Genomic DNA, 13,135 nt, shown 5'->3' with positions numbered 1-13,135 from the left:
TCCTTCTGAGGTTGAGACAAACTTTCCTGTTTAAGGGTAACCACCAACTCCTCCACATTCTCTACCCACCCTGGAAAAGGTTGCACATTTACCCGAGAAGGGCGGGCTCAAACAGTTTTCCAGGCTGTTTGTATAATAAGGTGGAGCAGATTACCCATGGGGGAAATTAGTTTGCCCCTGGAGAATATAAATTTTAACAAGGAAATTTGCAGTTGCTGAACTTGTGCCAAAATGTATGTTTATATTCACTCCTGTGAAAATGGAATTCACATACGTTTGCTTCTCTAATCTTGTATGATTCGCGGTTAGTTATAAATCTTCATCAATGCAAGATCATGTTCATGAGGTATGCATGAACTGTTTTATTCCTTCCCTTTCTCAATCGACTTCTGTCAAACACAGTGATTTCATGCAACGGAGGTGCAGAACATGTTCATATCCTTTATCTTAATGATTTATTTAAAAATAATTTTTTTTATTGAATTTCTTAGTGTCATATTGTTCACATTTGTCACATTGTAAGAAAGCAATATCAATGCCTTAACTGAATACTGACATTATAATAAGGTTAAAGTATACTGCGACGTCCCTTCATCTGGAAAAAAAATTGCGACACCTATAAAACAAGCTGAACAACCCCCCCTCCCTCCCATGAACCCCAGTACAATTAAAGGCAATGTATACTGAACAGATCCCGCTCGAGTGCAGGCTGGAACATGAGTAATTACAGACAGCCATACAATGTCGCATTACATAGTCCATTATTGTCACATCTTGGACATATAAATACATTACAGTGTACCTAGGTTCTGTATACCAGTATCATGCCTATGATAATCGAGTCACTGTAAATTCTTCCAATATCAAATTTCATTCCAGTGGGATATGCTTTTTGTGTAACCCTCTATGCTCTTCCCTCTTCAGCTCCGCACTCTCAGCTTTCCCCCATCTCACCACCTCTGCATGCCATTCCGCTATCGCTGGTGCTGTTTTGTCTTTCCAGCGTTTAGTTATCTCTCTTTTAGCTAGTAATAGTGCCATTTTGATAAATCGATATGTAGGATTTCCACTTTTGTCTTTGAGCCCTAATCCCAGTATGGAGATTCCATTAATACACCTCTTCGCCCTGGGGTCACCGGCAATATTTTGTGTACTTCATTCCAGTGATGCTTCAGTCTCTCGCAGGGCCGTATCATATGTAATAAGTCAGCATTAGTTTCAGTACACCTTGGACATACATCTGACTTGTTCGGGAACATGGCGTGTAATCTACGCGGGGTAAAACACGCTCTGTGTACTATCATCAGTTGGATACATTTAAACTTTGCGTTTCTCGATACCTTCCGTGGCTATTCTAAAATAGAAGCCCATTCCTTATCCGGAAGTTCCCTATCTAAATCCGTGTTCCATTTATCTCTGAGGGTCTGTGACCGAATACCATTACATAGCCATCTAGTAAGATGACTGCCATTTCCCATTAAATATTGTATGTGTCGAGGGCTCATCAACAGTGGGGGCTCAGGTGGATCTAATATATCGTACAATGTTTGCATGTAATATAAACCGCGTATTTGGTACCCCTTTCGCCCACAAAGGTGTCATGAGTCATTAGGATGCGATCTGCAAAGAGCATACCAACAGTGTCCACTCCCTCTACCACCCACGCAGATATCTGCCGTACTGTTATTATACCTGTCGGCATTCGTATGCCAACCAGTGGGATTTTGGATGCGTATGGAGTCTGTTTCCTGGTCTAGGACAGTGCCCTTCTCCAATAGAGGAGTGCCACTCTCAATAATGGAGGTGTAGTGGGTGTCATTTTGCTATTGGGCAAGAGAAGCACGTGCAAATTACCCCTGTTCCAGTCATTCCTGGACATTTCTATTTCTTGTAACTTGCGCCCTATAATCCAATATGCCATCCACTGGAGCTGCCCCGCATAACAATATGATCTGAAATCTGGAGCACTTAGCCGTCCATGTTTAGTGGCTAACTGCAGTTTGGACAATCCGATCAACTCTATTAATAAGGTATCTAGTAGTTTGAACACCTGCGTTGGGATCACATTCAGTAAGTTTGTAAAATATTAAAGTAATCGTGGCAACATCACCATTTTAGCAATGGCTACTCTACCAGCCACCGAAAGCGGCCGGGGCGACTTTTGTCTTAATGATAATGTCTCTAACTTAACGTAGTGAGCTTTGGTCAACCAGATCACGCTATGAATGTAGAATCCGAGTGCATTTCAGACCAAATGTTTTCAGCCACTTTTGTATGGATTGTTATGGTTCCAGGCCCTTTACCCCCTATTCCAAAACTTACTCCGAATTAGATTAGCCTCTCTGCAGAACCTATTTAATTAATTCTGTATCCTTTTCTATTACCTTGCTTCTTATCCAGATGGGCTTGGTATTCTTAAAAATATTTATGAATGTTAATGAGAATGAAAGGTTATTTTGTAATTCGAATTCTATACATATATAATATCCATTTTCTGTTTGCCCAATAGACATTACAGAAATAAGGAAGGTTTCTGGTTTAGTGCCCACATGCATCAAACTCCCGTTTTGCGTTTCCAAATTTGCGAATTTTACCGAATCGCAAATATGGATTCGCAAAACGGGATGCATCATGGGAAGTGCAAAATATTTCCGATTCGGTAAAATTCGCAATTTTTACCGACTCGCAAATATTTTGTGACTTCAAAATTGCGAATTCGCAATTCCCATTGATTCCTATGGGCCAAAAGGCCCATAGGAATCAATGGAAATTGCGAATGGCACTTAGAAAATTTCATGGGTGCAGGGGGGGGTCCAAAGGACCCCCCCCTGCACCCCCGAAATGTAATTTGAAATGGATGTTTCACACACACATGTCCTAAGGACATGTGTGTCTGTAACATGACATCGTTTAAAATGTAAATTAGTACATTTTAAAATTTTTTCCCAATTTACCACGAGGGTCAACCTCGTGGTAATTTGCACTTCCAAACCTTGTTCTCGCAATTTCATTTCTGAATGATGCATTGCATTTAAGGAATCGCAAATTTGCGATTCCTTAAATGCATTCGCATTCTGGAAAGTCGCAAAATCAGCGAATTCCATTCAGAAATGATGATGCATCTGAAAAAGCACTTTTGCATTCGCAAACGGCCGATTTTAAGAAATCGCACCGTTTGCGAATGCAAAAGTGCTTGATGCATGTGGGCATTAGATTCTACATACTTCAATAGGTCATCAACATTAACTGATTGACCAACTGCTTCAATGCTGCATTTTGGGATAGTTGAGGTCCTTGGTTCATTAAAGTGGCAGTTTAGTTTATCATCTATAATGCAGTATATCATGTGATTAACTTTCATTTTTATGTTGGTTAAAAAAAAAGAGGGATATCAAAGGATTTTGACAATAGTGTTGGTTTGTGTAGCTTTAGATCCCAATTTTAATGGGATACAGGCATTTATGTATAATAGTGTGTATAATAGTTTTTATATTACATTACTGAAAAACATTTCTTTATTTCACACGCAACACACCCACACTTATTTGTTTAGTATTCTAGAAGCATACAGGTAGATGGTGAAAGTCTGTATTAATTGAAAACCTGTGTAACTGGTAAGTAACTCTTCCTTACTTACTGGATTATGGGCAAAGTGCCATTTACTGATGTACTAAATGAACTTCCTGAACTAGCTAAGCCACTGTTTGCTTTTTATATGCTCCATTGTGAAAATTAATTTACATTTTTAGATTTGTTTTTTCCAAAGGTATATCAAGTGACCATATTCAAAGCTGAAGACACCGATACAGACTCATTTGATGCAGACCCAGCCATTTCTGAGGCAGTAAGTTCATTTCTTTCTAAAGTGTGCAAGTTTTTTTTTTGTTTTTTTAAAAAGAGAAATATTTAGTATTGTTCTTGCTCAACTCAAGTGAGATTCACTGTTCTCAGTCTGTTTTAAAATGATGTACCTTTCGGTGAGGTACTTGTATGTAAAAATCTAATTCAGACGCAGCAATGTTTTTAGATAAACAGGATACAATGAAAACCTTTGCTCTGTTCTCTCTCGTTTCTGCAGTTGTACAAGTGTACTTTAAAAGACTGCTTTAGACATAAAGACTGACTGGTCAAGGATGTAAAATGAACATGTTAGGGTATTACAGTATCTTATGTTTTAGAGTTATTGGTTGCTTGTCTTCTAGACACACATACCCATAATAATTAACAACACCAATAAACTTTTCTGCATCGTAGAATCTTCATAGATGAACGCGTGCTGGCTGTCAATGGTGAGTTTGGTCACAGGGACCAACCATGCCCTGCGGCTAAGCCCCGCTGCCCGTGCCAGGTTGAGCGCATGCTCTGGACGGCAGCCAAGTCTGGCGGGCAACTCCAGGGTTGGCAGACTATGGTGGTTGAGGGCAGGGCCCAGCTCATCAGTTCTGGCTCCAACACAACACATCTCTGAAATTTACCAGTTATGGTGACCACTGTTCCCAACACACTTATTAGCACAACCCAATGGTTAAGCTGTGCTTGATTACCCATCTTCCAATGCTATGTACAGATCGGCATTTTGGACATGGTGCTAGTTCTTGCTCGCGGTGTATGTTGGTAACCATAACTGGGGAATTTCAGGGATTTGTCGCTTTTCAGCAAAAAACAAAGCTCATCTTAGAATTGTTTTTTCATTAAATAAATCTATTTCTGTGTATATATGTATGTGTGTATATTTCCATCTGATATAGCTATATAGAACATTTAATTCCATATATTAGTAGAAAGAGTGAAGAATCCAACACATCTAAAAGTTTAGCACCCTCAAAATGTTATACTGCAATACTACAAACAATCCCATTTTCAAAACTGCACTGCAGCGCCTATGGTACAAATTGCAGAGTGCGTGGCTAACTAACGAGCAAAACTGCATCCTGATAGGCTTAAGCACCATGCCCATTAAGGCTCCAGGAACTTTCTAAGACTTCAGGGGCTTCCACTATCCATGACGCCTTGCACCGGAAGTGACCTCATTGCCAGCCCTTTTTTCCAGCTTTTGGGAGTGGAAGCCAGGAACACTTTAGGTGTGCTCACACCTGGTTATGATAAATTCCTGTCAAAATTCAAGCTGTTTGTTTTTCACTCAATGTTGTGAACATCTAGCAGGAAACCTGTCAACGTAGTTCGCACTTGCTATTGAAGATGTCGTCCCCAACCTGCTCTTCGTCGAGAACCAGCTGAAGCAGTACGTCTTCACAGTCCAAGAACTTGAGGTGCACACCAGCATCTCCCTCAAGCGGATTCTCTGCTTGATGTCGATCCATCATTCATCTGTGCCATTGAAACACAAGTTGACTACTCTCAAATCGACCCCAAATCCTTTAACCTTTGCACTGGAAGCAGAGTTTTCCCCAAACAGGAGTCTGAGGTTGCCGCTAACTGCCAAGTCAACTCCACAGTTGTTGGGAACCCCAAGATTTGTCATTCTGGCAGAAGAGCCTTCACAAGCTCCTCTGCAGCCCATGAATCCCCTGCCTCCACCAAGTATGGTATTAAAGCAGACATCAACATCTTTATTTAGGAAGTTAGCTTTGACTCCTAGAAGGTATCCCGGTGGCATTTCCCATCACAAGACATCTCAATCTCCAATCAGTAGTTCAGAGTCTCCAAACACACCCAGGAACCATAAAAGAAGCAGGTCACCATCATCCTCTTCATCTTCTTGCTCCTTGGACGCGGGTTCTTCACAGACACCCCCTGACCACCCCATCCTGCCGGCCCCTTTTCTGCCAGGTTTGCTATCAAGTTGATCTCCAGTTGATGGTATTACAACTTTTCATGATGTTTTGGTAAAATGGCCATCTAACTTAAATAACTCGCTGGATGACTCCCAGACAAGTCCATAGCATCCCCTGTTCAGGTACTTTCTTAACTGGAAACGGCGCTAGACACAATGCAATGAAACAATTCCCTTTGCAGGAAAGCCTTTTATCAAAGTGGGAGACCTTTCATCGTATTCTGAAGGCTCTCAACCCCAAAGCCAGGGAAATGTACTCCGTTTTAGGATCCATGACATTTTTCATTTCCTTTATTCCTATTGTGAGAATATATATATATATATATATATATAAAACCTTTCTTGTAGTGTCTAGGTCCGTGGTCTCAAAAGATAGCTATTGAGATGAAACACTGTGCATGCCAATGGACACAAGGCAATATCTATCATGGTGAGCAAATCTACTTCAACCAGTCCCTTTCCAGTGGAACATCAGACACAACTATTGTGCCAGATGTTTGTCTTTCAGGATTGGAAGCTTAGTTAATGCAGGGCTGTGGTTGGGGAGGAAGAGCTCCCCTTAAATCAGTTCACCTGGGTTCATGACAGTCCATCTAATCTATACGGCTTTCCAATCGTCTGACGACAAGCCTGAATTCTTATTCAAAAGGACAACACAACGACCATGTTCTGCCAAGACGCACAAAATACAGACTGGAGTTGCAAAGCATACAGTTGCGGGTCTTGTCCCAGTAGTCTTTCCGTGAAGGCGGTATCTTGTCGAGGAATCCTAATTCAACAAGAGTATTTCCTAATCTGATTTTAAGAAGATCACGATTGGGACATGTCATTCTTCGTTGAAACTGTGCTATTTAATGGTGGATCTCATCTTCATATCTCAAAAGAAAAAATAATAAGACGTGTCCTGTGTTAAAGAACCAATGTTCGTTGGGCAATGTCCTTTTGATGAGCTCTGTGATTGCCAAGCAACAATGGTTATAATTGCTGGAGATTGGCAGAGGCGGTGGTAATATCCAGATCTGTTGCAGAGGTCTGTCAAGCCACACAAGAGACTGCTATGCAAACCAAAGCCATTACCCAAATCACAGCTTGAGTGATGCCACTCCTGAGATCAGACATGACAAACATCTGAATATTACTCAGTCTATTGACTATTGTCTACTATTCCTTCAAATGGAACAGGATTTTGTTGATGGTGACAACAGAAAGCCTACCATCTGATCACCAGCCAGGAGGGTGCTGTTTACTTCTTGCTCTGTCAAATGTGTGACTCCTTTCCATGAAAGTGCATCTCACAGGAAAAGGCCAAATCTAGCATCTTTTTTCAAAATTCCCAGTATCCGATACTTTATTTGAAGGCCTGAAAAAGTCTTCTTTTCCCTGGAAGACCCCCTTTCTAATAGCAATAACCCCTGCTCTCCGGGTTAGTGAAATTCAAGCCCACTCACTTATTGAGCCTTTTACATTTTTCACGCACATTGGGTTGTGATAAGAATTCATCCTTTTCTCCTGAAGGTAGTATCAGAGGTTCATATTCATCAGACACCAGCGTTTCACTTTTGTTTTGACACCAGTCCTCTGGCTGAGCGTTCTTTGCCCTCGCCAGGTGAGAGGGGAGTTTCTAGAGAAAGCCAAGCCCACATACATGTCTCCCCAAGACTTATTTAAATGTGGTCACAATCGCCGATATATAATCAGATATATGTAGTGCAGTGGCTTAGAAATAAATCTATACTTTCACGAAACATTATGGTCTTAGTTCCAGTACAAAAGCTCATTAATGTCCGTCAAGCTGCTGTGAGGAACCATTGGTTAACCCCCTGGCTGCGGCCGGAATTCTGCGCCTGTGCGGCACATTCCGATCGCGCGCGTGGTCATGATGGCTTCCGGCCGTCATCAGCACACGCCCACCGTAACTGATGACGACCGAAAGCCGTCATCGCACCGAAGAGGTTAGGACTATGACACTTTCTGGCTTGGTACACTATGTTAATGTTTATGACCATCATTGGAGATCCTATGATGCAACTAAAATCATTAACATTTTTGTAGTCTTGCTTCTGCATCGCAGGAATCTTCACTGAAATCATAAACGATATTCCCTGCTCTCTGGCCTCTTTTCTTGTACATTTCAAATAAAAGCCTCTGAAATATTTTTATTTGCCACCCTATTTGCTCTAGAAAGAAATGCATCTTCCGTCATGCGTAGTGGAAGCTCTCGCAGCCTTACCAGGTTGGGGAGTTTGTTTTTGTTTTTTAACTCCACTAATGTAAACCTATCAGGCTGCACTTTCCCTCATTACTTTGTCATGTACAATGCAGTTTGTATTACAGGTGATGCAATATGCTTGTGGAAATGTGATCTTTTGTATTATCTTGCCTTTGATTAACATTTGGAGGGTGTTTTACATTTGGACCTTTGCATTTTTCACCCTTTCCACCGATACATGGGAATAAATAAATGTGTGTTATTTTGATTTGAAAATTTCCTGGGTCCCCACATCCGGCGTGATTTATTCTAACATTTATGACTCTAATGAACTTTGGTTCAATGCAGAACCAAGACTACATGCAAGTAACCATTTCTTATTCATTTAAGGAGTGCTCGCCTATGTCCGGTTTTGCAACTGAAATTCTTGCAACACTTGGCATGATTCTTGAGGTGCCTTGTGTCCCTGGTGTAGGGTTTCTAGGGTTGTTGGTCATTGGAGTGGCATATTTACATTTTTGTCAGCCACTCAATCTGTGGACTAGTAGGCTTTTTGTCTGGCTGCAGAGCAAGATAATGCCCTTTCCTTTGAAGCAATTCTACTTTACCAACCTCCTATGTTATATTCTATCAAGTAGGGTGTCTTGTTTCTCATGGCAACTGAGAAGCAAGAAAATCAGACTTGTTTTCTGTTTAACAGTAACAATTCTGCCTCGGCTAGCTTTGCTTTTGTCACCACAAAGTAGCTTTGTCATCTTAAGTGACCATATTCCCAGTAGTGTCATTGGGGGTTCACTTGTGTGAGTAATTCTATAAAGACAGTGGAGAGCAAACCAGAGGGGAGGCTTCCAGATCTTCACTCAATTCTTGCTAAATTAGAATAACAAAACGCCTTCATTTACTTACAAAAGATGTTCACCTGATGAATTCACTACGTTTGGACTTTCAGATATCTCTCACAAGATGAGGGAGCGCTGCGGACTCTTTGCCGCATGCCCATCTGTGAATATGCAGAGCTTGGGATGGAATGCGTGCCCTTTGCAGTGGAATCTGATCTTTTTGTTATGCACCACTCGGCAGTCCCTCTCCCCTGTCTTCAAACGCAGACAGTAGGCCACAGCTTCACTTCCCTTAGAATCAATGGCTCAGACATTAGCGGTTGGCTAAATGCCCACTGGTGTTTAGACCATTCCCAAACCTAATTACCCCTAAAACAGGCCCTTTGAAGGGATTCAGATGCCTTCATTTGAAAGGTGATGTGTCTGGAACCTGTGAGATTATTCCTGACTCTGTTTTGCCTTCAGACCCAGTCAATATGCCAAGAGCAGTTGGGTTCTGCATAGTGAGATAACAATTGTTATTCAGAACTTTTAGGCCACCGTAGCTGGTCGTAAGAACACCTACCAATCAATATTATTGAGAATGGTCGCATTATTGTCAATGTGCTCAATATGGCAAACAACGGTTACAGGAATAGCAGAACTTTATTTTGTATTTTTATGAATCTTTCTAGTAAGAGATTCCTTTTGCCGCCATCGTTCACAGAATGGCTGCGAATCAGAAAATGGCTTTCTTGCGGAGGAGCATCTATCTGGCTCCTTGGAGTTTATTATGCACGTTTTGTGGGCAGGATAGCGATGCGATGTACACGCTTAGCTCCTAATATGACTAATAGTGAATCAATCTGGATTTGAGACCCTAACAGAACAACACCTAGAAAGAAGAATTCTGAAAAAAAACACTGATAAATCTGCATTGTAATGAACTTTCTCTCTTATTGTACTTCAGGATTATTGGAAATGCACAAAGTGTGAGGAAATGAACCCTCCAATTCCTCGACAGTGTCATCGGTGTTGGGAACTTCGCAAGGATTGGCTTCCCGATGAGAAGAACTCCAAAGTAAAGACGCAAAACGTAAAACGATTGGCAGAACTAGATGAAGAATTGGGCTTTGATGTTCCTGACTGTAAGAAAGTCAAGTTGGTTGAATCAAAAGATTCTAGTGAAGATGATGACATAGGGGCAGAAGCATCCCAGTCCCAAGAAACAGAGGATTACTCTCAGCCATCCACATCTGGTAGAATCATGAGCAACAGTCAGGAGGGTCCCACAGAAATGAAGGGAGAAGAAACACACGTCAAAGGAGGTGTAATGGAATCTACTCTTCCTCTTACCAGCCTGGAACCTTGTGGCATTCGCCAGACTAGGCCTAAAAATGGCTGCATTGTTCATGGAAGGACAGGACATCTAATGGCTTGCTTTACATGTGCTAAGAAGCTCAAAAGACGGGATAAACCCTGTCCGCTCTGCAGACAGCCCACACAAATGATTGTATTGACTGACTTCAGTTAGTGACAAGACCTTATATTAACTGTGTACCATGACTGAGATCACCCATGTCCAATTAAAACGCTACACATTTAGGTGTACCAGCATGATACAAAATGTAGGCCCTCTGAAGAAAAATGCTAAGGTGTTGTCAAAGCTGAAGGGTGAATGGCAAGTCGTGACATACCATTTATGTCAGTTCAAAATACAGTGTGATTGTGGGCTGGTGCCAGAACCAAGAGTCTCCTATTTTCACCCGCATATCACTCATTGGGTTTAGTCTTCTTTTGGGTGGACACTGGGGGACAAAAAGTTTAGGAGCAATTGTGGTAAGTGGACAGTGGCAGTGTCCCTGCCGCTTTTACAACACGGTTAGCTGGCGCATTGGTGATTTAATACCATTTTAATCTGCAAGAGCGTGTGAGCTAATTTTTTATTTATCAGGGGCACTGTGTGAGTGTGAGTGTGAGCTTGTACGCTCCCCCGTATGCTGTTGACCTGCATATTTACTGCTGCTCACCGGTCTGGGAAACTTTGCACTCCGCTCTGCTCTGCCGAGGTTCTCACCTGAAGGCAGGCAGTAGCAGCAACGGCACGAACAGCGCTGGACTCGTCCCTCCTTCCCGACTCATTTTGACGCCAGTGACTAGCACAGTTCGAGCAGAGGGCGTGGAAGGTCCGAGCCAGCTACTTCCGGTAGCATTGTGCAGCGCTCTAGTTGTTGGGACGCTGGGGGGCTGCAAGGCGGATGTCTTATCGACAGCGCAGCGGGCGAGCGCAGCGGGCGCGACGAAGGCGCACCGAAGTTGCGCCTAAGTTAAGCCCGTCTGCGCCCGTCCGCGGCCGGGCGCGGGCCAGGGTCATGTCCCCTGTTGTACATGTTGGAGCAGAGATGACCTGCTGTCCTTCCGTAACTCGTGCGCTAGCAGCTCCTGTCTGCATAGCGTAAGAGTTGATGAGAATATGGGTTGCAGACACTGCCAGTTTACTTTTGACCTGTCTAAGTCAGTTAAAATAGAGCATCACAAGCTGGTTTGTGGTTTGCTTAATGTCCGGTCGCTGCGTAAGCATAGACTGGATATTCATGATCTCCTTAGCGAAAAACAATGGGATCTAGTCTTCTTTACAGAGGCATGGCTGGACTGTGACTCTTCCCCAGAGGCCCTCGAAGCCATTCCGGAGGGCTATACCCTGGTAAGGCAAGATAGACCGAAGGGGAAAGGTGGAGGGATAGCCATTGCTGCCAGGCAGGGCTTACACTGCCATTTTGAGCCGACGGCTATCACTGACAGTGAGACGGGTGAGTTCTCCATTCAGGTCAATGGGAGGTACAGTGTGAAGGGCCTCCTGATATACAGTCTATGCGGGAAAAAAAACCTAGGCCATCAGTGAAGTAAGTGAACAATTTGTCAATGACATATATCAGATCATTGATATACTATTCAACAATTTTCATATTAGCATAACTGTGCATATAAAAATACAAAAAAGAAATCATATATCATAAAACAGGTTAACATCACAAACATCAGATTCGAAAGTCTTCGCTACCTGGCAGGTCTAGACTGAGAATTTGGTCACTTATTGTCTAATGATAGACAAATGTTTTCATAAAGATTGTACAGTACTTAGCTAGCAAGCGTTTTAATTATAGTTCATATATTAGGCGCGATATTGATCCTCCTTTGATGATGAGATGTTAAAAAGAGGCCATGCACCAAAAAGATAACAGCACTAAACTTATCTTAATATTGATACAAAGTTCATGGGTACATAGGAATCAACTTACATTGACAATACTGTATTTCTATGCAGTACATCGAAAGTAGATGGTATCTTCTTATATTTAATAGTTAGAGCCACTTGATAAAGGCTAATTCCTAATCAATAATAGAGAAATACAGTCATATAATATAACCATGATGATATCACCTTGAACACAAAGAGCCACATTGATTACGGGGCCAATTATCTAGATAGTCACATTAGTGAAAACACGTGACCGGAAGCGAAAGAGGGTGTCGCTACTTGGCTAGACAAAAAGAGATTCCATAAAAAATGAAGATAATTTTATCAGAAGTAATCCTATGGTAGAGATATATAGGGATGTAGTGGGACTGGATATAGAGATCGAGGGTCTGAAATATCCTACTTCACAAAAATCACAATTGAGAAACAACGAGCGGTATTTATAACAAAGTAACGTCCCTCCTTGTACATGCTCAAAGCAACCTAACAGCGAGGATATCATCCAAACACATAAAAGGTTCTTCCCTAATCGCTGTTTGCTACTACCTGACTCTAAAAGTATGCAGTCATTCTGGTCGTGAAGTTACCTGATGTACTCTGTCGTTTTCTAGTCAAAGGTAACAATATGTTAGGATCGTACACGGTGATTGTGTAAAGCCGCGAGGTAAGTCTTCAAAAAATTATTGTTGTTATATAGCGCCACAGATATCGACGTGGAGAAAGGAACTGTAAGAGTGAAAACGGGGAAGGGATAATGGAAAAATAAACGGAAGGCATATTAGCAGATGGCGCTATAAAAATACTATAAGTAGTAATGCTAAACTAAATATGCTGAGTAATTGGCTAGCGGGCCTCATGTATTATAAAGGACACAAATACCTTATATGTTCAGATGAACGTTATAAATTCATATGGTCTAAACTGCGTCAGTAGATAAAAACGTCTGGTTATGACCAATGATTCATGGCTGCAATAATAGATAGACAGAGGATATCCTAAGTAAAAAAGTCCACTAAAAATTCTAAGCTAGCTGTAGGAGACTCACCAGCAACCAG

General features: G+C 41.8%; 1 pseudogene; it reads left to right on the top strand.

The window, feature by feature from the left end:
• Positions 1–1,257: 1,257 nt before the first annotated feature.
• LOC147737445 (E3 ubiquitin-protein ligase Mdm2 pseudogene) lies at positions 1,258–10,355 on the top strand (annotated as a pseudogene).
• Positions 10,356–13,135: the final 2,780 nt, after the last annotated feature.

This window comes from Lissotriton vulgaris, chromosome 1_1, assembly GCF_964263255.1.
Source record: "Lissotriton vulgaris chromosome 1_1, aLisVul1.2, whole genome shotgun sequence".
NCBI lineage: Eukaryota > Metazoa > Chordata > Amphibia > Caudata > Salamandridae > Lissotriton > Lissotriton vulgaris.
This window is presented reverse-complemented; position numbering and strand designations above follow the sequence as displayed.